At 50.9% G+C, this 24,370-nt stretch overlaps 1 protein-coding gene and 1 long non-coding RNA gene across 3 annotated transcripts in view; both read right to left on the bottom strand.

Moving 5' to 3' along the window:
• Positions 1-14,495, bottom strand: part of GREB1 (growth regulating estrogen receptor binding 1) — a 93,322-nt gene extending 78,827 nt beyond the window's left edge. The window contains exon 1 of one of the 2 annotated variants that reach the window (XM_053667131.1): positions 14,462-14,495. The gene's annotated coding sequence lies outside the window, so the exon portion shown is untranslated. Of the gene's footprint in view, positions 1-13,921; positions 14,076-14,461 lie in introns of those variants that run through there. The other variant, XM_053667129.1, reaches the window with a different exon arrangement.
• Positions 14,496-20,319: 5,824 nt separating this feature from the next.
• Positions 20,320-24,184, bottom strand: LOC119054022 (uncharacterized). The gene is made up of 3 exons (XR_005083426.2): positions 24,088-24,184; positions 23,566-23,684; positions 20,320-22,169 (listed from the first exon to the last, which is right to left on the bottom strand). It is a non-coding gene; the product is annotated as an uncharacterized LOC119054022 (long non-coding RNA).
• Between the last annotated feature and the right edge of the window lie 186 nt (positions 24,185-24,370).

The following is a 24,370-nucleotide window of genomic DNA, read 5'->3' as shown; positions in this document are numbered from 1 at the left end:
AAATTCTATCAGCTAAAGGCAATCAGGGAAGGCTTCCTGAAAGAAATGGGTGTGGAAGGATGACAAAGAGTTTCCCTACGAACTCTGTACTGTGCTAGAGACTCAGAGTATCCAATTCATTGGAAGGATGGTGAGCAAATTAATTACAATGATCTTCAATGAATCAATTACAATGACCAAGCTGCTTAAAACTGCCTTCCCGGGGAACCTGTCCTTCAGCCTCGGACTGAACCCCTCCCAACCAAGGATAAGACAGAGGGCTTACCCTTCCCACCCTGGGGCCGAGTTAGAGATAGCCCCTCTCCCTCTGAAGTGTAGATGAGCCACAGGTCCCTAACAGAGCCCAGGATAGGTGAAAACACGTCCTCCTTGGGAAAGTAAAGAGAACAGATTTGATTAATCTGCAGAGCTTTGCCCACTTACACAGTCTCTACTTATAAATAACAAACAGGTAGGCGATCAGATTCAGTTGAGTCTGCTATTTTTACACACGTCTCATTTAAGCTCAAGAAGAGAGAAGCTCTGACGTCATCAGATTCTCCCCACCCACCCCCGGGCAGAAGGTGGTGAGAGACCCCAAAACCATCTCCCCGCCGTCCCTGGGTCCCCTCACCCAAACCACTCCAGCCCCTGGAGGAGGGTCACTGGGACCGGACTGTCTTTGTCTAGAAGTCATAAACCACATTCACTGAAGTAAAACCCGAAACTAGCCAGTCGACCGCCTCCTGAGCTGTCGGGAAGAGGCATTTAGCCCACTCTTCCCTCAAGGGGACCCTTCAGAGCCTGCGTGGAGCACCTGGCACGCACCAGGCACAGGGTGGCTTCTCAGGGGCCTTCGCACAGCCTTGCGAGGTGAGAGGCCTGACCGCAGCCGTCACGTGGAGAAAGAGGCGCCTGGCTCCTGGGACAGCCGATGGGACGGCCACGGCAGTCCCAGTACCGCCTCCTCCCCCACAGTGTCTTTCACCCCAACTGGGTGCTTCTCAGCAGCCCGAGAAGCTCATGTTTAATTTTTTCCCCAAAGCTTTAGGAAACATGCAAATTCCCCTTTGCCTCAATGTTGCCAAGAGGACCCGGGCAGAAGTCACATCTGTTTAGGGCATCACTGAGTGCACAGGGCACAGCAGACAGTAAGACCTCAGTCAGTATGGTGAGTGGTTGATTTTTATCTACAGGAAAAGAGCTGCTCCTCTGGTTTTTAAAAATTTTCTACGTCAGCCCCATAAAAATGGTAATTCCTTCAAGGTTCACAAAACGAAATGCTGGTTCCCAGAAATGGGTCTTTCGCAGGAGCCAGCGAGGCAGCAGGCCTGGGCGGGGTTGGGGGGGGGCCCAAATCCTGTAACCTGGAAGGTTCTTCGACTCAGTGGGTGGCAAAGTAGCCTGTAATCAGCCACCTCTGGTGGAACAACAGAGGAGAGAGAATGGCTACAAAGTAGGTAGTTGCTACTTCTCAATTCTCATCCATGGAAGGTGAGTACTTGTGCCCCTCCCACACCTTTCAAACCGAAAATAAAAGAATTTAAGGACAGCTTCGGCACAACGTTGTGGATGTGCTAAATGCCGCTAAATTTTCACCTTTAAAATGGTTGATTTTATATTATGTAAATTTCGCCTCGATTTAAAACAACAACACCCATTTGCAGCACTGTTTTCCGAGCGTGACCCCACTGCCTGGTGCTGTGGAAATCACACCAGCTGCAGGGGAGACATCAGCTGGTTACAGAAAGCGAGGCAGACTGAGCCAGGATTTTTTTCCCTGGGAACAGGAAGGGCAGGGAAACGGTCTCGTGGCAGTGATACTGGGCCACGCGGGCGGCGGTCCGCACCATGGACCCTGGGCCGGGCCAGGAATCTCAGGTGCATTACAAACAACACCCCTAAGGCGTGGGACCTGTTACCGAAGCTCACAGCTGAGAAGACCCACCTAAGAAACTCGGTGCGTCTGTGCGTGGTGTCTGTTTTGAGCCAGATGCAGGCCTGCTGTTGAATGAGGAACAGTACCTGCTCTCCAGAACCTCCGTCTCCATGCAGAAGGGGGCAGACAGGTCAAGGGCGGCAGAGGGCGTAAGGAGCAAAGGCAGCCCTCGCCTGGGTGACGCCGCCAGCCCCCCTCACCCCAGTCAGGTTGCCTCCAGGTTTCCCGTGAGTCCTCTGCAGGGAGGCGTCCAAGACCTAGTGCATCCGGCCTTCTACACTCCAGCCCTAGTTTACCCTGGTCCTAGCCAACCTGGCCTCAAGTTCACACTCCTGTCTCATCTCCGGGCCTCTGTGCAAGCTTTTCCCTCCAGCTGTTTTTGCTCATCGGTTCTCGGGGTGTGGAGCCCACGTGCCTGGCTCAGATTCCCCAGTTCTGCTTCGACTGGCCATGTCGTCTGGGGGAAAATGTAACTTCTCTGACCCTCTGCTCACATGGGAGTGATAATGGAACACTGAAGGAGCTGTGACCCCTGGGAAAACATGTGATGGAAAGAGGAGAGCATGACCTCCGGCTGCCCTCCCATCACAGTCTGGCTCCCAAGGCCATTCACGGGGGAAGAGCATTGTTAACGAAGAGGCTGTGGGTAGGAGGGGAGCCGCCCACCCCGAGCCAGGGTCCGGCCACGCCTGGCCTGCAGGAGCCAACTGGAAGGGCCAAAGGTGGGGCCTTTGAGCACCGAACCAAAAACAAAAACTGCGTCACTGAAGCACCCGAATATATGAAAAGTTCATATGTGTGTTAAAAAAAACAAAAACACACTCATCGGTCAGCTCTGGAGGATGCCAGGGAAGCAGCGACTCATGGTTCTGAAAACGGGAGGGTTAGGGAAAGGGCCCGCACCTCGCCCGCCCTCCCTGCACAAGCTGCCCGTCACGGTCACCCAGCGGTTGTTGATGAGAGGTGCTTCATCAAGAAGTCCAGCAAAGAAATAGGACATTAAGTGTTCGAATATCATCATGTTCTGACACCTAAGGAATCAGGGATCTTGGCGGTGATCTTGGCAGTGATGGTCAGCTGTGGCCAAACCCAGTACTGAAAGGCTCATGGGGGATTTTTAAATAAGTGGGTGATGCTGACAAGCCCTGACCCAACCACTGGCTGATCCTAAGGGGCCCAACTAGACACGGTGTCCCCTCCTGGTGCCAGCTCTGGCCAAATACTGAACCTGAATCTGATCAGGCCCCTGCCCTACTGACACACACCAGCTTCCTGATACACAGGGACAGAGGGGACAAGTCAAACGGCAGCCCCGTGGTGCTACCAACTGACTTCGGAAGGCAGGCAATTACGAGAGACCAAAGACCTGGTGTTTTCAACAAACAAATGACAGGGGAAAAAAACTGTTGTAGATCCAAAGGCCATAAGAAACTCAGCAACGAAACGCAACACACACACTTTGTATGGGTCCCGACCCCAACAAACACGCCAACCGCAGCCACACGTGAACGACCGTCAGCAGAAACGGACCGGACCGCCAACCTTGGGATGCCCAGGAACCGTTATTTCATTTCCATGTGACGTGGATATTGCTGCAATGTTTCTGGACAAGGGAATGCGTGTGGCATGCACTTTGAAACAGCAAAACGCCAATGCGTGTCCACTGTCGTTTTCTGATATCAAATCAAAAGCACCTGACCTAGGGCCTAGACCAAGCAGGCAGTCTCCTGAGGGTCAGTTGTATCGCTATTGGTGCTATTGTTTCACTGTTGTTACCATGGACTCTTCGTGAGGCAACAACGCTTGTTATATTACCTACTCAGCAGGACTAGTACATTGAAAAGGGGGGTTATTTTTTAACTCCCTGGTTCAATTGGTTATTAATTATTGTGTAATTTTGTATCAAAACCAGCAGTGTTTATTGGTGCATGCAAAACACATGAAGTGACACAGATACTTTGCATTTAAGGCTCTCGCTGCTGTGGGAGGATCTCCAGCCCTGAAGGTTCCAAACCCCAGAGCTCACCCCCCACACCATCTGCCAGAGCACACAGCCATGTCTGCAGGCCGGGGCCTGTGCCTACGGAGTGAGGCCAAGGCATCCCCCGGACTTGACCCTGTGGCACACGCTCTGCGCTTTTGACCCCATTCCTTAACCGTCCGGACTCTCATGACCTCATCCGTAAAACAAGGTGGATACAGTCCTGTCTGGGATCTCTGTTAGGAGGAGGAACAGCGTGTTTGCCCAGCAGCTGGAGGAGACAGCTGCGGTGGTGGCGGAAGGGTTGGTCCCCTCCCCATCCTACCTGCTCTGTCTCCATCTGTCATTTGAGACCCGACCCCTGCCCTGAGACACCATCCCCATAGTCACCAAGTCCAGCCACCTCCTGGCTGTGGGGAACATGAGCCCAGTGGACAGTCGGCTACGCTACGGTTTTGTTTTAGAAAAACATGTTGACCTTCAAATCTGAGGTCCCCCCTGCGGGAACGGCCTTCCCCTTCACAAGGGCCAATACCGTGTCCCTTTCAAGTGTGACCTTCCTCCACGAAGCTCTCTGTGACACTGCCACCCACCCAGAGGGGCTCCTTGTCACCCCTGCACTCGTGTACCCCTCCCACAATGGCCCCCTGCCTGTCATTCAGGACAGTGACAGGAAAAGCAGCAGTCGTGTCTCTCCACTGGGCATGAAAAGTGGCAGGACCTGGCCGGGTGCTCTGGGTCACCAGTGTGCAGAGCTGCGGAGTGCGGCGGTCCCTCCCCACTCTGCCCTCGAGGGCCTGTGTCTGCCTTGTTAACACCCAGTGCTCTTTCCCCGGGGAGTGTTGCCATCAGCAAACGCCACGGCTTTGAGGCCTACGGTAGCTTGTCATTGTGGGGCTGCAAGTAAATCGCTCCATCTCTCCGCACCCCTGCACCCCACCCACCGCCGAAGGTTTGCCAACCCTTCGACAAATTGTCGTTGTCCCCAACTTAACAGTGATGACAGCAGGCCTTACCGTCACTCTCCTTCCGACGTCTGTCTACAAGGAGTTCCAACACTTCCTTCATTCGTGATCTCTTATTGATTTGTCATTATTGGGTTTCCTCGAGGACAAGATCAGTCTCCAGGTGCTTTGTCTATTATTGATCAGGATCGTGATGTGTGCGTACCCTTCTCCCACCTCATGCCATGTGATACAGAGATTTGGTCGTGTTTGTGGCTAGTCTGCAAAAATAATACTGTAGCAAAATTAAAACTGAGCCTCGGCGGAACCATTTGAACACAGAGCAGCACTGTTACTTTAACAATCCTTTTGAAAAGTTCCTGTTAGTACAGTGGGTAATTTGATTTATAATGTTTTTAGCTGTTACAAGGAGAATTCTTCACTACCCAGAAAAGGCAGCGATATCATTCTCATTTTCTTAAAAAACAGTGACTCTGGTCCTGCTTGGTGTGGCTCAGTGGGGATGGGTGTCATCCAGCAAACCAAAAAGGTCACTGGTTCGATCCCTGGTCAGGGCCCATGCCCGGGTTTCAGGCCAGGTGCCGGGTTGAGGCACGTGTGAGAGGCAGCTGACCAATGTCTCTCTCGTGCATCCATATTTCTCTCCCTCTCTTTCTCCTCCCCCTACCTCTAAAATAAAATCTCTTTTTAAAGAGGCAACAATTTTATATTGTAAAAAAAATTGTGTCAGAAGGATGTAAGGCAGACTACTCTACAGATATCAACGCTGGTGTGGTAGAAGATTCAGATTCCCGGCACACCCGTGAGGACACTGTGACAGCGTAATGGTGGTTTCTGTAAAATTTGTATCACTGTCCACGTGTCCACTGAAAGGACAAGAAGAACGTCTCCAACGGCCATGATGGTTATTTCCAGGCGGAGGAATTAGTCTTTTGTTTTGCATTTTTCTGTGTTTTATATCTTCTGCAATCAGCACATATAATGTTTTAAATGCATTTTATGGAAACAAAATGCATTTTAATCTTTTAAGTAGGTAGGTAAATAAATAAACGTTCTCCAGAACAAAACAGGGCGACTGACGCCAATGGCTAATGTGGACGTGATTGATCGCTCTTGCCCAGAATTAATAGCGTCAGGGGGCTCTGCTCTCCGGGGAGACCCTTCCGCAGCAGCCAGGGCAGAGGACAGGGCCAGATAACAGTGTCGTCTTTGACGTCCTCGGCCCTCATCCAGGCAGGCGCAGTGCAAATAAAAGCTCATTCTGGCCGTGGCCGGCCTTCAGTGCCCACCTTTTGGCCCTGCTGACGCCCGGCCGACCCGGCGACCACGCAAAGGCCGCCTTTGCAGCCTGCTGGGCTGGGCCAGAACTTCTCTCCACCTGCAGCCAGTGGGGCAACACTGCTTTTTCCTTTTTCCAAACCACCGCTGGGTCTTCATGGCCCAGCTAAAGTGAGGACAAAGCGTTCACAGGGATTCTGTCAGGGCACAGGGGTTCCAGATACATTTGTTTAACTGTGCTATCTACTTTGTTCCCTAAGTAACATGTTTGTGTGCCAAGGGATATTTTAAGATAATGAAAATTTTTTTTTAATGTAAGCACAAACTGTGCTTGATTTCTGTGTATTCTAAGCACAGGTTTTAAACAGCCGGCTGCTGGAAGCCCTGAGGTGGGGTGGGGGTGGGGTGGGAGTTCTCCAAGGAGCTGACGGCAGAAATCGGTCAGAGGTCAGGCGGGGCTGAGCCGACCAGGAGACAAAGTGCCAGCCTAGCCAGGTCACGCCTTTGCCTGCCACAAGGTCAACTGCACCCGACCGCGGTCAGTGGGCCCTAGATCGACCTGGACACCCCGTGTCGCCACCCGTGCCTGGCACGGAAGGCTGCCCAGCTTAGAGCGGCAGTAAAACTCCACAGGAACGCAGCCTCCAGCCCCGCCGAGCACCCCCCAGACTCCCGGAGGCCTAACCCACACACCCACCTAAGGGCCACCGAGTGCTGACCTACAGTGTCCCTCACACGGTCTCGATGGGTCTCCTGAGTTACGAGCAGCTCACGTTTACTGTGCACACGTCAGGCACTTCTGTGGCCCAATATATGACGTGATGATAAAAAGCACTGCTTCTTAAAATCTTATAAGAAATCAAGGCAAAAGCAATTGGGTGGAGGGCAGATGACCTTTTCTACAGCCAGTGCTGGGACAACTGAAAGCCCAGAGGCAAAGAAGTGAACCTTGACCCAACCCTTCACACCGTATACAGAAGTCACCCCCAGTGGATCGCAGTCCCACATTCCGAAGCTTCAGGACCCTGCAAAGTGCTGGCACAAAGCAGGGGCTCAGGGATGGCAGGGGCCAGCTGTCTAGACCACCGCCTGCTTCCCGGTCTCGATGCGAAAAGAACACAGCTTATGAATGACATCTCTAAAGAAAGACAGGGGTGGAGGGAAGCAGGCCCACTTCCCCAGGCAGACCACTGGATGTCACATGGGGGGGCCCTTTTCCCAAGGGGTCATAGAATGACCCAGCACAATCACCATGGAAACCCAGCAAGAGGCGGGTAAGAGTGAAAACCGAGCCCCCTGAGAGGGGAAGGCCCTCTGAGGCCAGCGGGGGAGGGGGGGCAGGTGAGGGTGAAACGCACTGTTAGTAGCAGAACAACAGGTGTGGGCTCTTTCTACACGAGGCGGCATTCTGAGCACCTGACATGCAGCGCCCGCGTTCTGGCCACCACACCGTGACCTGCTTGTTACTACTGACCCCAGATGAGGAGGCCGAGCTGGGGGGTGGGTAGCTCGCCCGCGTGCAGTCGAGTTCAGACCTGACCCCATGTCTGCAGAACCCTAGACGATCGGCTCCTAACCACACCCCCATTAGCTGGACCACTCGGACCTCCTCCTTCACAGACGCAGGACTGTCAGCATCTGAAGGCCAGGCCGGGTCAGAACACCCCACGTCAGCAGCTGGCCAGGAACGAACCCCCAGTTTCTAGATCAAAGATCCTTCAGTGGCCTCCTGCCAGGGCGGCTCCAGAGCAGGGCCTTGCAGCCTTCAGGCCGTAGAGGACTTACTGGGAGGCTTTGAAAACACAGCTTCCAGGGCCCCGACACCCAGATTCCAGCGCTAACAATGTACAGCTTCCAGGGCCCCGACACCCAGATTCCAGCACTAACAATGTACAGCTTCCAGGGCCCCGACACCCAGATTCCAGCGCTAACAATGTACAGCTTCCAGGGCCCCGACACCCAGATTCCAGCGCTAACAATGTCCAGCTTCCAGGGCCCCGACACCCAGATTCCAGCGCTAACAATGTACAGCTTCCAGGGCCCCGACACCCAGATTCCAGCACTAACAATGTACAGCTTCCAGGGCCCCGACACCCAGATTCCAGCGCTAACAATGTACAGCTTCCAGGGCCCCGACACCCAGATTCCAGCGCTAACAATGTACAGCTTCCAGGGCCCCGACACCCAGATTCCAGCGCTAACAATGTACAGCTTCCAGGGCCCCGACACCCAGATTCCAGCGCTAACAATGTCCCAGGTGAGGCTGATGCCACTGATCCGTGGACCACACACACCAGAGACCCCTGAAGGCATCTCACAAGGCCCGAGTCCCGTGAGTCTGTGTGACGAGAAGTCAGGAAAAGCGGTTTGAATGTTGGGGACACGCTCCGACCAGACCAATCCCGTCGGCCCATCCTCTCGGCCTGGCTCTGCCCGGCCCGCTCTCCCACTTTGGACTCAGACAAACGTGGCTTCCCCACCATTTTCTGTCTACGTGGCCCCGGGCATGTGCATCGGCCCCTCTTCACCCCCACCGCCCCATCTTTACTGTGGACTCTACCTCTGCCCCCAAGTAAGGATTAAATGAGGCGGTATTTGTAAGTCCCCAAGCTTAGGACAAAGTCAGTGACTGTATTTCTTCTCTCTCCTTTTCTTGGTCAGGTCCATGTCCCCGAAGTCCCCAGACACACAGGCCCAAATGCTACCTGTTCTAAATGCCCGTCGTGTCTGCAGCCGTGAGCAAGGGCAGCAGCAGTCCTGTGTACCTCTACAGGTGACAGACGGGCCCTTGGGCACAGGGTCCGCCTCGGCTCACCCCTCGGGTGTCCCTCACCACACACGCCGCCACACCCGGCACGCAGTGAGCATTCAGTATGGGGGTGCTGGTCAGACGAGCTGACCGAATGTGCTCTCGGACAAACCTGTTGAGAAGAATAATTTTAATTTCAAAGATGTGAATTTATGGCAGTTCTGGCTTTCTGCTCAGCCGAGGCCCTCTCTCCTCTGCTCTTTTCTAACGAATGCCGTAGGCCACCCAGAATAACCAGGGAGAAGACCGTGATGAGAAGGAGGTAAAAATCAAGCTGGCGTCCTGGACACAGCCTGGCAGAGGCAGCGGTCTCAGAACTACACAACTCCGAACACCTCACTCTCTGGGCAAACCCAACAAGTGTGTCTTAGTAAATCAGGGCCCAAAGATTTTTAGAATGAGCCCTGACAACATCCTCAGAGGCAATGAGGCTCTCAGAAAGAAACGAACAGGGGAAGATCACAGAACAGGAAAAGGCAGAACACTTACCCTGAGATATGGCTCTCAATGTCAAAAGAGGGGGAGACCGAATGGTAGACAAATGAGAAGTCCACATAGACATTAACTCGAAACAAAGGAAAGTTTGGGAAAGTTAAAACAATGGGCACAAACTTTTTTGATGCTAAGATTTGGCTTCACAGTTGTACAGCTTTGTGACCAGACAGAAGTGCATTCAAATGTTGATGACCTTGAGCAAGAGGACCTTTTAGTTCACAGACTGGCACTCAATCCACTGAGCCACACCAGCCAGGACGAGCAAGAAGACCTTGAACTTCCCTGGACTTCAGTTTTCTGACATATAAAATGGAAATGATAGTATCTACACGTCATAAGGTGGTTTCAATGTGTGGTTGGTTATTGGTCCAAAACTGTCCACTACCAACCAGCAAACCCCCGTACAAAATACCTCGCCGGGCACTGTCCTGGGTGGGGACGGGGGTGTGTGTGCCTCGGCCTCCACGCCAGGCACAGAAAGATCACTGACAACACATGTGCCGCCGTCTCCTCTCTGGGAGGAGAGCCCCCCTCCTCAACGTTCCCCACCAGAAAGCTGGGAGCCCCCATATGCTCTTGCCAACCAGCCCCCCCCACCAGCAAGTTTCAAAACTGAGTGTGCCCACCTCAGGGGGAATCTCTGCAGCGTGCTGGGGCTGAGGACCTGAGTCCCCCAAATTCAAATGTTGAAGCCCCTAAAGCCCAGTGTGGCTGTATTTGGACACAGAGTCAAGGAGGAGGTGATTAGGGTAAGGATGGTCATGCACAGGGGGCAGATAGAACATCAAACAAACAACCATGTAACCACAAAGGTGTGTGTCATGTGAAGTAGTTTGCAACCTTATTTTTTAAATGAAAATTCCCTACACGGATCCCAATTCGGAAATATTTTATCTCATCCTTTCTCTCCCAGACCTTGTTTTTAGCCCCTGAACCCCACTGCCCTCTGCAACCATCAGTCTGTTCTCCGTGTCTATGGCTCTGTTTCTGTTTTATCCGCTTGCTTGTTTTGCTCTTCAGATTCCACACTAAGTGAAATCCTACGGCATCTTTCTCTGTGGGGCTCACTTCATTCCGCCTCACACTCTCTAGGTCCGTCCATGCTGTGACAAATGGTGAAATCTCTCTGGGTCAAGAACACGGCCTATTTGTCCGGGTTCCTCATCCAAAAATAACCCACAGGCACCCCACAGTCCGTGTCCTTCCACAAGAGGGGAGGAAGTTTGACACTGGTTAAGACTTACAGCCCGGATGACAGGTAAATGCTTGAACCAAGGTGAGAAGGGAGCCTACAGCCTACCTAGACCAACCTGTCAGGTAACGGACAGATGACGACCTGAGCCCGGAGAGCAGAACCCAGCCTCTCGAGGCCCAGACAGAACCAGTCAGGCATTCTGTCAGGTAAGCTTCCAGGCCAACCCACCTCCTGCTGAGCCCCCCAAGCCATGCCTCCTCCTGGGCTTCCCAGGGAAAGCCACGGTCCAAAACACGGGGGTACGAAATGCTATAATGCCTTGGCTTTACTTCAGGGAAGCCCCAGTGGGCTGCAGTGTGGACAGACAGAACGTTGACGAGGGTGGAGCCTGTGTGATGACCACAAAGAAGCTCATTATACAATGTTCTGTTTGGGCCCTGGCTGGTGTAGCTCAGTGCATTGAGCGCGGGCCTGCAAACCAAACAACCGTGGTTTGACTCCCAGTCAGGGCACAGGCCTGGTTGCAGGCCAGTTCCCAGCAGGGGACGTATGAGAGGCAACCACACATTGATGTTTCTCTCCCTCTCTCCTTCCCTTCCCCTCTAAAGATAAATAAATAAAATCTTTAAAAAAATGATAGATAAGATTCATAATCTAACTTTTGTATGAAGAAGATACAAAGTGACACAATATACTTCACATAATACATAATTTTGACCAATGTTTAGAAGCATGTAGAATTTAGTTTTAATACCAGGAAGAAGTACTCCAAAGTGTTGATAGTAATTACATCTGGACTACAGATTTCTGCTATTCTTGTTTCTTTTTTCAACTCTTCTGCATGTTCTTAAGCTTTATGCCACAGACATGTATTACTTCTACAATAGCCTTTCCTAATCTCTTTTTTGTTTTAAATGTCAATTAGCTTCAAAGTACTATAATTTATCTGCATTTCCAGAAACTGAACTAAAAAGTCGGAAGCGCCCACTAAGCAGTGTATGAGCCAAGAAGATTAACTGCCTGCAATCTTTTGAAGGGACCAGGGACCCTCTGCGAGGGCCAGACCAGGGCTCCATGAGCTGCTCTCAGCCGCCCTCGTGGTCAGTTGCCCCCAAAATGCCGTAGGAGCTTTCTCTCCAGGTCTGGAGCGGAACCACCGAAGCATGCTAGACAGAGAAATAGGTACGATTATTTAAAAAGCAAGCCCCCTGTACCCACTCCGTGCAGAAAGGGTCCCCATCACAGCCTCTGTTTAAATGTCCTGCCCCGCCCCATCCTGATGACCACACCTGGGCATGGGTCAGGGGACAGGGGTCTGCTCCATCTCTTTTAGATCAATACAGTCTATCTTCTTTTCATTCTGAGTTTTTAACCTTTTATGAGCTCCACTTTGAGGCTTGCCTCTAAACGCTCTGGAATCTCTAAGCATTTCAAATGCTGAATCCACCAAGTGGACATGGTTTTCTTTAAAGGGGAGTTTCTGACATCAGGGAAGGTGGTAATACTAGAGTGAAGCCCTCCAGTGCCATAGTGCAGTCGGCTCCTTCCTAAAGGAAAGTGTGATCAGCTTCACGTGGAGCACAGCATTCTTTAGACAGGCCCTAGGAGATGATAAACTCCCCTAAAAAAGACAAGCCAAAAGTTCCCATATTGAAAGTGTAGCTGCAAACGAACCACCCAGTAAAAAAAAATTACAGAAATTGGTCTGACTGGCTATTTTCACGGACTGAAACCATTTTAAGCTACAAGTAAATCATCTAAGCCACCTGCAATAACAAGAAAGACTGGGGTGGCATTTCGGCTCCAACCCGAGCTCACTCCTTAATCCACAGAGAACACGAGCTCGGGGAGGGTCGGTCAGCAGAAGGCACTGCGCTGCAGGAGGGAAACACCAGTCTCCGGTCCCAAACTCTGGATGAACCAGGCTGCGGCATGAACAGACTTGTAGATGCCTCTCTTCACCGGTGTTTCGTGTGGTTGTTTCACATTTCAAATTTGGTTTTTGTTTCCTAAAAACAAACCTTTCTGGCAAAGCCCAAAACACGGGGCTCTGGATGGGTTATCAAGAACTCTTCAAACCTGACCCGAGATTTAAGCCACTCTAAGAAGACGGTTAGAGCCAACTATACTTCAAAAGAGCTTTACGTTCCAGAATGAAAATGTTTTAAAATATAGTTTAAAAAGATAGAGGTGGGATTCTCAGTGGCCTTTGAAACGTCCCCATACTTGAAGATGCTGCAAACCAAATGTTATCCCAACACTCACACAGGGGGTCGCTCAGAACCCGCCCAGACCTCCACCCACCCCACCCCCCACGACTGACACTCGGTGTGAAACGCGGATATTGGAGCGCGCCGCCCACTGCGGGTAGAAGGTTTTGCTCAGGTTAAGTTTACACATTTCTTGTTTTACAGAGAGACGCTTAAAAAAAAAACCTTTCAAGCTCCAAAGTAACTGACCTTTATAATAAAAGTTTCTTAAAGGTGTCAGCATACAAATTAAGTAGTTCCTCTTTTCTGCTGGTCCTCATTGACCAGGGATCAAAGGAGGAGTGACAGCAAAGTGGCCCGGCAACCCTCTCCGGGAGTGGCGGGTCACCCTGGCGCCGGCGGCCACACACGCGCACACACTCTCTCCCCGCCCCCCCTTTCTCGGACTTCTGGAAAGCAGCCTTTGTTCCCAAGACCCAAAACTGGGATCCAGTGACTACGCCCCCACCTCCCCATGGCAGCCTGTCCGAACCAGGGAACCCCTCGGAGACGGCCCCCTGGTCGTTCTTGGAAGAAGCCCCGTTTTCTCCCGGGTCCCAAGTGCCAGATGTAGCTGCCACCTCGGGCTCCAACTTTTCTGTGCGCGCAGACGTGGACACACATGCGCCCTCAAAATAGTAATTATCACCGTCACGGTTGTTTTCATTAGCTTTCACCTTCCCAGCGCGGCTCCCCCTGTGCCAAGCGAGGCTGTCGGTCTCCGTCTGTGTCCCTCCCATCCTCTCCCCGCCGCCCCCCCACACACACACAAACACAAGAGGCGGCAGCACCCAGGTCCCCAGGTGTCCTCAGGGCTGAACCCTGAAACTTCCGCGCCTCCCCTGCTGGTCCGGCCCAGAAAGTACCCACGTCCCGCGCGTCCCGCGCGCCCCGCGCTCCGGCTCCTCTGCCCCGCGGGCTGGGCAGGAGCGAGGTCCCACCCGCCCCGCTCTGGAGCCGGCCGCCCGCCAGCCCTCCCATAGCAGCCCCGCGCCCCCCGCCCCGCCAGCGGGTCCGCAGGCCGCTCCTACCTCGCGCCCCGCTGCCCTTTGTCCTCGCGCCGACGCCGCCCGCTCCCGTGCGCCCGGCACCGTCGGACCACCAGCCCAGCCTCCAGCCGCCTGCACGCCCCAGCTTTCGGGCTCGGTGGCGCGGGGGGCGCTCGGCAAACCCGGAGGAGCGGAGCGCAGCCCGCCCGGAGGACCCGACCCCTGACACCGGCCGCCCCTGAATCCACCTCTCCGGGTCTTCGGGTCGGCCGCGGAGGAGGGGCACGCGGTGGGCCCGGCCGCCCCGGGACTTGCACTGCGGACTGTTCAGGGTGTTGGCTGCGGGCGCCCGGCTGGGACCGGGCGGCGGCGGCGGGCGAGGGGGGAGGGGGGACGTGGAGGAGCCGAGCCCCCGCGCCCTCTTCGGGAGGTGGCGCCCCAATTTGACCCGGGCCCGCTCTCGTCCCCTTGGAGGACGCGGTAACCCCACCCGGCCCCCGGCTCTTTGCGCCCCAGGTCTTAGGGGCGCAAGGTCAGACTTGGGGTCCGTAGCCAGCCCTCGGGCACTGTCCGGGCGCCCACCTCGGTGAAATTCCCAACTCCTCACTCGAGGTGCTGGGCACCGGGTGAGGTGCGCCGCCGCACTCAGGGTGGGTTGTTTCCTTAAGTCTCTGTGCGAAGGATCCCTCCCCCCACCGGCGGCCACGTTCGACCCGGGGGCACGAACCCCCAGACATTCCCGCAGGGTCGCCAGTGGGAGCCCCTCCGGCCACAGGGGACTTAGCCGGGGAGGAAGTTTGGACAGAAGTTGGAAGAACCTTCGGAGAAGAGATTGTGTTGCCACTTGGCACCAGGTCCCACGAAAGGCCACAGCAGGTCTGTGGGGCAGCGGGAGCGGAGCCCAGGCCTACCACCGACCCCACAACACGGGCCGGGACCCCGCGGAGCCCTGCTGAGAGCCGCCGTGCTGGGTGCCCCCGCGGGAGTCCCGCAGGGCACGCGCGACCACACCAGCCCGGCAGAGGGCCGGCTCCAGGGACGCGGGGCTGGGGGGACCAGAGTCCAGGAGAGGGGCGTCTGCCTGAGGCTTAGCAGAGGAAGAGGAAGATTCTGGGATGATGGGCACGTGCGGAGGGAACCGGGCCAAACGTTACTGAAGCTGGCGTTTATCAGAAGAACGAAGGAAGGAAGAAGAAACATAAGAAGCGAAGGAACGAACCTCAAACACTAAGTCTTTGCAGACCTCCCTGAGGACTGGAGCAGAGGCCGCCCCCAGCTGGAGCACGGGACCGGGGGCGCAAAGCTCGAGATTCCTTTCTTTCTTTAAGCGACAGACAGACCAATGATTTCAGGAACCTGCGGGAAGCGCAGGGCTAGAGCCAGGCCACTCGCTCTCACGGCCCCCAGCGTGGCCTTGGGCCTAACAGTCGGGGCCCTTGCAGACAAGGAGAGACAAGGATGAATGAGGGCGTAGCCCGCCGCGAGCGCCCCCACACCTCGGGTCCTCCAGGGACGCGGGGAACGGATCTCGGCAGACCTCCCCTGCCCTGATTGGCAGCGCCATCCTCTCCCTGTTCTTCCCTGCGATGTGTTTCAAACTCACCTCATCAGGGAGAGTCGCGTCAGGAGCCCCCCTGTGCCCAGGAACCTGTTGCCACGCTGCTTCAGATATATATTCGCGAAAGAAATAACCGTCGGTCGCAGCCCCTGGACAGCTCTCCCTGATCCCGGTTCCTTCCTCCCCACCCCGCCTGTCCTGGTGTCCCTCCCAAACATCGCATCCATGTTTTTATAGCATCTCTACAGAAGCCTGCGTTCATAAGCGGTACGCAGCGTTTCACCTGCTTTGCGACTTACTGCGTGTTATCAAACTCGATGTTCTGCCTCCGAAGGGTCGTGTACGGTGTTTTGCTCAACCCGATGATTGTGTGATCCATTGTGTGATCCATCTAAACATACACGTAGCTCCACCTCGTTCGTTTTAACTGCTCAATACTGTTCCAGTTGTGTGGACGTGGTACGATTTTTATGCACGTGCTCCTGATGGACATTTGAGGGGACCCGGCTCCTCGTGACTATACACATGGCTGCAGTGAACAGTCTTGAAACTGCACTGATATTTCTCGGGTGCAGCCCATTTTTCAGCCACTCGGGCAAAACGTGCAGAGAGGAGCTGAGCTCCATTAACGTCGACATTAACTGGTTTGCTCAGTGGTCTAGGTGATGGCCATGGCTAAACCAGTAACCACCATACGACAAATTCTTACTTTTTGCCCCTTACATTTTGACAGCTTACATCTTATAAAATTATAAAATTCTACAGAACATGGGTCAGCAAACTTTTTTTTAAGGCCCAGGAGTAAATATTTTAGTCTTTGCCGGCCAAGAGGCAAAATCAATACTATTCTATTATACAAGTCCTGATATAAAGATTCGAAACATAACCTTGTCTCCCACCCAAGTACTAACCAGGCCCGACCCTGCTTAGCTTCCGAGATCAGACGAGATTGGGCGCATTCAGGGTGGTATGGCCGTAGATGAAACATAACCTTGTAAAGTGTAAAACTCATTAACCCCTGGGCCACTTGTAAAAAAAGAGAAAAAAAGAAAAGGCAGCTGAGCAGATTTGGGGCAGGGTTAGTTCATCCTCTGGTAGAAGAAAGTCATTCCAAAACGTAAGTTCTTCCCTTGAAACCCAACACTTAAAGTTACTTTTAATACAGACAAAAAATACAATTTGGCTCAACCTAAGAACCAAAGTGAAAATAATGTTACTGGTAGGGAAAAATCTTTAGGAAGAGTAGCTTTACCTTAGTTACTCAATGTAATGACTCTGGGAAAACCATTTAATTCTATTTTTAAAAATCTAGAATAAATTTTAGAAATGAACAGACTCCTACCAATACAATAATTAGACGAGAAATGAGAGTCAACAAAAAGCTGTGTATTGTTTTCAGGCTTAATGAGTCACCCTTTTGCTTCTAGCCATTGATGTAAACACCAACACACAAATACGATGAGTCAGATTTGTTTTTCCTGAGCTGAAACTGACCCACCCATTTTATGTCTTAATTGAACTTGAACTAAAACTCGAAAAAGTAATTTCAAGATATTTTCTTAAATGAGGAGAATCAGCCCAGTTTAAATGCTGACAAAAACCGGACCGAACTACAAAACTGTGGTGACTGACCTGAAACTCACAAAGGGCTGTCACTCTATGAGCCCGAGCCCACTTGGGGAGGAGGCGTGGCATCAGGAGGCGATGAGACACGCCTCCTGGGTGCATCTGTCTCTTTGACCTGTGTCATTCTAAAGAGCCACACCCACACACTTCTCCTCACACACATTCCCCTCACTTGTGTGCACATGCATTCCTTACACGCTCATTTGCTTCCTAAAACCCAGACAGCACACATGCTGTAACATCCATGTGGCTTTTCATCTTTCACATTCTTTCCACAGACACCAAGTCTCTCCATACACAGTCACACCATTTCTCCCCTTCACACACACACGCTCCTTGCACCCATATTTCCTACCATTTCTTTGCAACACACATTTTTCACACGACTGCACCCAGATGCAAACTGCTGTCACACGTTTTCATGTGTGTGCATCTTTTCTTGTCCAGCCACACACGCGCCAACATCCTCTCCTCCCATGACACCAGCATCATCCCCTGAAGGTCACATTCTCATTGCAACTGCCCAACTAAACTGCAGCAGCGTGGCCTGGGATAATGCCTTCAGAAGCCCTATTTGTGTATGTCCAGTTGTTTAGAATCATTGGTTAGCTGCACATTACTTGTTTCTATGAAAGGGGGACTTCTAAATGGCTGAAGAGTACTTAAAACATGTTTTCTTCCAACAACGTATCTCTAAACTATAACCCAGTTTGTGTTCATCATCACTTCCCGTGGGGAAAATGTGTCTCTGGCTGTGTACATGCTCCACCCCAGCTGGCTTAACTCATCCCAAAGTGTGAATGGGGAGGGATATTCACCTGCTCGGGCTGCCACAATGGCATACCACACACTGAGTGGCTACAACAACGGACATTTATTGCTCAGAGTTCTGGAGACCAGAAACTTGAAGTCCAAGTGTCAGCAGGATGGGTTCCATCTGTGGGCCGTGAGGGAAGGATCTGCTCCAGGCCTCTTCCCTTGACTCATAGGTAGCTGTCTTCATATCACCTTCCCTCCAGGGTACTGTGACCCAATTTCCTCTTCTTATAAGGACACCAATTGCATTGGACTAGAGGCCAACTTAATGACCTCCTTTTAGTTGGATTATCTCTGTTGAGACCCCAACTCCAAATAAGGTCACATTCTGAGGTACTGAGAATCAGGATTTCAATGCATGGAATTGGAAAGGGGAACACAATTCAACCGCAACAGTAGGATCTGTCTTATTTCTGCACACAGTGTAGACCAGAGATGCTCAACCCCACCCTGACCAATAGTAAATCTGTGGCCTAAAGATTTGGAAATTCTTCATCTGAAACCTTAAACTGAAATCTGACTGCACTTCCTCTACTCCATTCCACCCCCATTTTACCAGGAATAGTGTGACCCTCCAAAATTCAGAAGCTCGATTCAATGGACTCTCTAAAGTATTAAATAAAACTGCTCCACCTAGTGGGGAGTCTAGGCACTGCCAGCAAATGATAGCTGGTGTTGTACCTGCCCTGAGAGTGTCATCTTGGCTGGTATCAAATTAGATAAACAAGGGCAAGAGTCACCGGGGCAAATGAGTTTAGTGGAACAGGTGTACCTCCTGGGGGTAGTTCATGGAAGGTGAAAATATAAGTAGAATGCGCTTAACAATCAACAAGACACGAGCAAACAAACTAAATTGCGCTCCTGAAGAATTCAAGTAGACTAGAACGTAAGAACTCAGCTTCAATGGAACGCTCTTTCAAAACAGAGGAGCAGCATAGTCACACCCTCATTGTTTAGCACTGCAGTTCCCCCCAATCAGAAAAGATGAAAGTCACACACGAGTTTGATTGAGAAGACGCCCTGTTCCAATAACGGTGCACAGAAATACTGTTGTGCCGGTGGTGTGGCCACATTTAAAGGCCACCCTCCTAATCTCTAATGGCATTTACTAGACAGAACCACACTGGACTGAAGAAGTGCAAGGAGAAAAACATTACTGCTGTAGATATCGGCATCCATCACATTTAACCTCATCATTCTCCCTCTCTGCAAACACCTCTTGGGAGTTTATTCAGAGCAATATTCAGGAATGTAATAATACCCAGGAATGTAGTGTATCATGTACGTTACATTGTGAACATGTATAACTTACTTAGGTTATTGTAATGGATCCCAAAATTCATAAACAAGAGCATACTGACATGTCAGACTGTCAGCCAAAGCGATTAGGAAAACTTTTGATAGCATCAGCAAAATAACTTACTGTTCTAGCAATTGGTAGCATTTTGATGGGTATCTTCTTTTTATCCAAAGGAATGAGAATGCTTTTGTCAAAGAAATGTATTAATACAGAGTGAACACTGCTGTTCCTTGAAGTGAAAATTTGCTTTCTCATACTTTCACGGCCCCAGCTCTTGCTAACAGGAAGGTAAATTGATGTAACTTGTTTGGAGAACAACTTCAAAATACCCATCAAAAAATCACCAATGCCTGTGCCTCTGGCGCAGTGATTTACTCCTAACCACTCACTTCCCTTTCAGGTATACTCACACCTGTGTGGAATGACATTGATACAAGATGGTTCCACACCTGGTGCTGCTTGTGGAGGCAAAATATTGGGAATAACCGAAGTACCTGGGCTGGGGGCTCAGCACGGGGGACTCACCGTCTGGACACAGAGAACAGTGCTGTGTAGGCAACGAAAGGGGAAGAAAGGCTTTTGTTGTGCTCTTGCTAAAAAAGCAAGAGACTGTATGATTATTAGTGTGTAAGCAAGAAGAAGGAATAACACAGATGGATATTTGTGCATAAACATCCCCTCAAGCATACATTTAAAAAATGCAATGGCAGCCTCCAAAGAGAGGCTTTTACTGCTGAGAGACAGGGGTGAGGGGGAAATTCCTCATTGTTCATGTAAATATACCTATTCAAAAATCCATGAACATACTTTAATTTTCTTTCACCAAAATTTCTCAAAGGTCTAATGATATTTAAAATTTGGGGGGTGGAAGTGGGAAAAGGTATAGAAGGGGTAACTGGTGATAGAAAAGAATAAAATGAAAATTTTGGAATCATAAATCTGAAACCAGTGTTCTAAGGTCTAATGCTTAGCAATTTCCTTTTCTTTTAGGAAAGGGTATTATAGTTTATCTTCTTTCATTAAGTAAATGATATGTAAATACCTTACAAGTTATTTCACGTTTGCTCACTGTATTTTTTGACACAATGCACATGAATTTTAATCATGTCCCTGCATAAAGACAAAAGAAAATATTCAAATATTCTATCCGAATTATTACCAATGAAACTTTGCTTTGATAAAATTTTTAACGAATTAAATTTGAACCCTGCAGCTTTGAGTCAGCTGAGTTATCAACCATCTGACAATGTGAATACAGGCTTTCTTAGGCACATTCCGTACCAACTACACTTCCGAGAATTCCCAATGCTGACAGTATGGCACACTTTCTCTAAAATAAAAGTACTTGAAACTGACAATATTCAAGACGCACTAAGAAAATGAGTATCATGCCGTCTAAAATTCAAGCAGAAGAAAAAACAGAAGTTGCTAAACTTAGCAAAAATTTGATAATGTTGACTCCAAACAAAATCTGCTGTATGGTTGGTACATTTAGATTTAAGACAAAATGTTATCTTTTCGTCTTGTGTCGTCCTGTTTTGCAACAGACTTTAAATGGCAAAGTAACACGAAAAAAAGATATTCTTTTTTCTAAATGTGATTTGGTTAGTTATAAGGTAACGTTCCCATTGATGGTAAAACGTTATCAGGGGCATCCACCCAGGGGCTTATCCGATGCCATGGGGAGGAGACTGGGGTCTGGCCTCATCAGGGTTCAGGGTGGGCTTCTGGGGGAAGGATGTCTAACAGGAGTAGTTTGCTAGAGGAAGCATCAAAGGAAGAATGTTCTAGTCAAAGAAAACAACATGAAAGAAGACACAACAGTGAAGGGACGATTTGAAGGGATTGAGTGAAGATTAATGGAACTGGACCAGGGAAGATGATGTAACCCATGCGCCATGAAAAGGTGGTCAGGGGCTCCTGACTGGGGGGGAGGGGGACGCAACTCCTGCCCTCCAGAAGTGTAACGGGGTGGGGGGGGGCGGCAGCCAGGCAGGCAAGCAGCCAGCTTGCGGGGGGGATGATAATACCACAAAGTACCCAGCCACATTCTAAGCCCAGGAGTGATGAGATCAGATCTGTGCTTCAGAACAATTTATCTGCTAATGAGAGGTCAGCAGTTACCAGCAAAAGAGGGGCAGTTGTCTCATTTGACAGTGTATAGGGTAGAGTCCCTCCGCAGTGGTAGGTGAAGAGATGGAAGGCAGGGAAGTGAGTTAGGAAGCAGTAACAATAGCCCGGGCACGATGAGAGGAGGGCAGGCGCCCCCAACAGGAACCAGGGGGAGGGAAAGGCCGAAACCCACCAGCCTCGGAGAAGCCCCTCCCTCCCTTTGTGGCTTTCCCTTTGCAGCTCACCCGGGCGTACCGCAGCAGTGCACCCCTCCCACAGGTCCTCTCAGACAGGCTTCCAGGGGGATTTGCCCCTGGGGGTGCATTCGACTGCAGGAGGACTCTTTGGTTTCATTCTGAGGCAGACACTGTTGCTAAGTGGAGAGACTGAATCCACGTGCCTGCACCAAGGACAACTTCTGTGGGCGGCACTGTCCTGGGAGCTCCCTATAGAGCTAGTCACGCTCCGAACAAAAACTCGGAACAAAGAGTTAACTGCACTGCTCTTTGTTCCACCTGATGTCATTTTACTACCGTTTCCAGTACTGGAGTAGGAGGCTTTAAGACTTGATTAGAAAACAGCCCCTGTGAAATGGTGATGCTCCCGTTCCCATTGGAGATGAGTGCCCACTGGGCACTTGATATGCATTATCTCTAATACAACAGATTTGCAGGTTTACAAACATAGAAACTGAGGGTCCCAAAGGTTAAGTTACTTGCCAGTTGTGGGCTAATAAGGGTTGACGCAGGACTGGCTCCAGCTCAGGTTCGTCTCTTCCTTTTCCCACGCCCCCTCGTTTCTCGGTGTCCTTCCACCTCTCCGGAGCTCCTCTCTTACACTGTTTGTCCTCGTCGCAATTCCCTAAAAAGCGTACTGATCTGGAAAGTAAATAACCAGCTCTGCTAAGATCTTTTTGATCTGAGGCAAGTCCCTCCCCTCTCTGTTCTCAGTTCCATCCCCATGTGAAATGAGAGTTCTACTGAATGATCCCCAGGGTCTCTTCCTGCCCTAACATCCCATCACCCCAACTATTACACACAGAAAACCAATGGCGGAATGGCCCTGAGACCACCATTTCTCCTCTGCCATGTTTTACACATGCCCTCTGCTTCCTCCAACTCTCGTTTGTATGGCAGAGACCTGGGGGGCAGCCATGGACCACAGAAGCAATGTCCACTGTGGCCCCGCAATCTTACGTTTCCCAAGTCAGTCTCCTCTACCGCCCCCCACCCCTGCGACCACCACTGTACAAATACTTACTGGGTGTCTGCTATGTCTCCCAAATCTTCAATCCAAGCATTGCCCCTTACTCTGAGCAGGTGACCCTGGCTACACAGAGTGGGAGCTCCCTGACTTCCTGCCTAGTAACAGGTGTAAATTTCTGTAGGGCTGTGTCACTGCACTGACTCTCTGTGACCACCCCCATCCTGACCAACACCCCACTTTCACTCACCCAGCCCCATTTCTGGCTACTGAAAATCAGTCACTTTTCAGGCATCTTCTCAGGGACCGATATACCAAATTAATTAATCAGCTGTGATGTCAAATCCTGCCTCTACCACTTCCTCCTTCCTCACCAGGACTTCAGGTAATTTTTGTAATCTTGCTAATCTTCCTGATCTGTCAATTCGACCCCCAAAATGCCCATCTTTCAGTTTTGATATATGAACTACATGAGAAAATGTATGCGGAACATTTAGCAGAATGCAAATGCTTAATTAACAGCTTACTCATAAAAGCAGCCACTCCTAGTCTGCAGAGCTTGCCTTCCTCTGGACTCTGGCTGGTACAGGCATCTTTTAACTGCCTGGGAAATTCTCCATTCTGCAACAAAACCCAACATTCTAGAGACTTCCCCTAGGTTATCCTTCACTTCAGTCACTCACTTAGCAAACGTGTACCGAGCACTTACTATTCCCCCAGGTACTGTGCCGCATGCTGGACACAGAAAGATTAGAGAGCATGTCTCTGACTTCCAGAAGTTTAGCGTCTGGGGAGGCGACTTCCTCCAGAAGCTTTCCCTGCTGGGCCTCTCGGACTGGGCGGGAGCCTCTGGTCTAATTCCCTGGCTCAGTTGCCGCCCTCCACCCCTTAGTATGCTTGCCCCTGTTGTAAGTGATCTACATTCTTTCATTCATTTAATCCTCACAAAGGCCTTCTGAGGTACCTATGGTCATTATTCCCATTTAGCAGGTGAAGAAACTGAAACAGAGCAATTCAGAAACTTGCTTAAGGTCTTGTAACTGAAGAAGGAGCCGGGATTTGAAAACACACCTCTGGGTCCAGCTTTACAAGTTCTGTTTATCTGTCTCCTCCTCTGGAATTTGAGATTGAGTCTGTGAGGACTTCAAATAAACAGCTCCTGTGTCCACCGCAGTAACTGATAGAATAGGCTATCAATAATTTATGCACCAAATGAAAGAGAAAGCAAGGGAGAAAAAGAGAGAGAAGCATATAAGTAAATAATTCCACAGCAGTTTGATTACCATTGTCTTCTAGGTATTAGCCCTGGGCAAATGCCAGAGAGGTGCAGAGGGAGCTCAAGAATAATTTAGTATCTGTGCCCTGGCTGGTGTAGCTCAGTGGCTTCGGCGCCAGCCCGCAGGGTTCCATTCCCAATCAGGGCACATGCCTGGGTCCCCAGTTGGGACCTTGCGACAGGCAACTGACCAATGTGTCTCTCACACATTGACGTTTCTCTCCCTCTCTTTCTCCATCCCTTCCGCTCTCTATAACAGTAAATAAAATCCTTAAAATTTAAAAAAAGTATAAATTAACATCTCTGCCAGCTCCGACCTTTCAGATACCAGCATCGTTATAGTGTCAGGAACTCCCAGGAACTATTGTGATTTCCCAGCTGCCTGGTTGGGAACTTTGTTTGTTTATTTGTTTGTTTATTTGTTTGTTCGGTTCCGTACCGATATCTCCCCGCCCCGCCCCTTCCTCTGGATTCGTGCTCCACCTCTTCCTTTCCTCCGCCTTCCTCAGCGTGGACGCTGCTGTCCGGTATTTCGCGGCCTCCGGACCCAGCGCGAGGATAGGGGCGTGGGACGGGCATGCGCACTGGGGACGGCGCGCT

Source organism: Artibeus jamaicensis, unplaced genomic scaffold, assembly GCF_021234435.1.
Source record: "Artibeus jamaicensis isolate MK-2021 breed Jamaican fruit bat unplaced genomic scaffold, CSHL_Jam_final contig_465, whole genome shotgun sequence".
Taxonomy (NCBI): domain Eukaryota; kingdom Metazoa; phylum Chordata; class Mammalia; order Chiroptera; family Phyllostomidae; genus Artibeus; species Artibeus jamaicensis.
The sequence above is the reverse complement of the archived record's forward strand: the minus strand, read 5'-3'. Positions and strand labels throughout refer to the sequence as shown.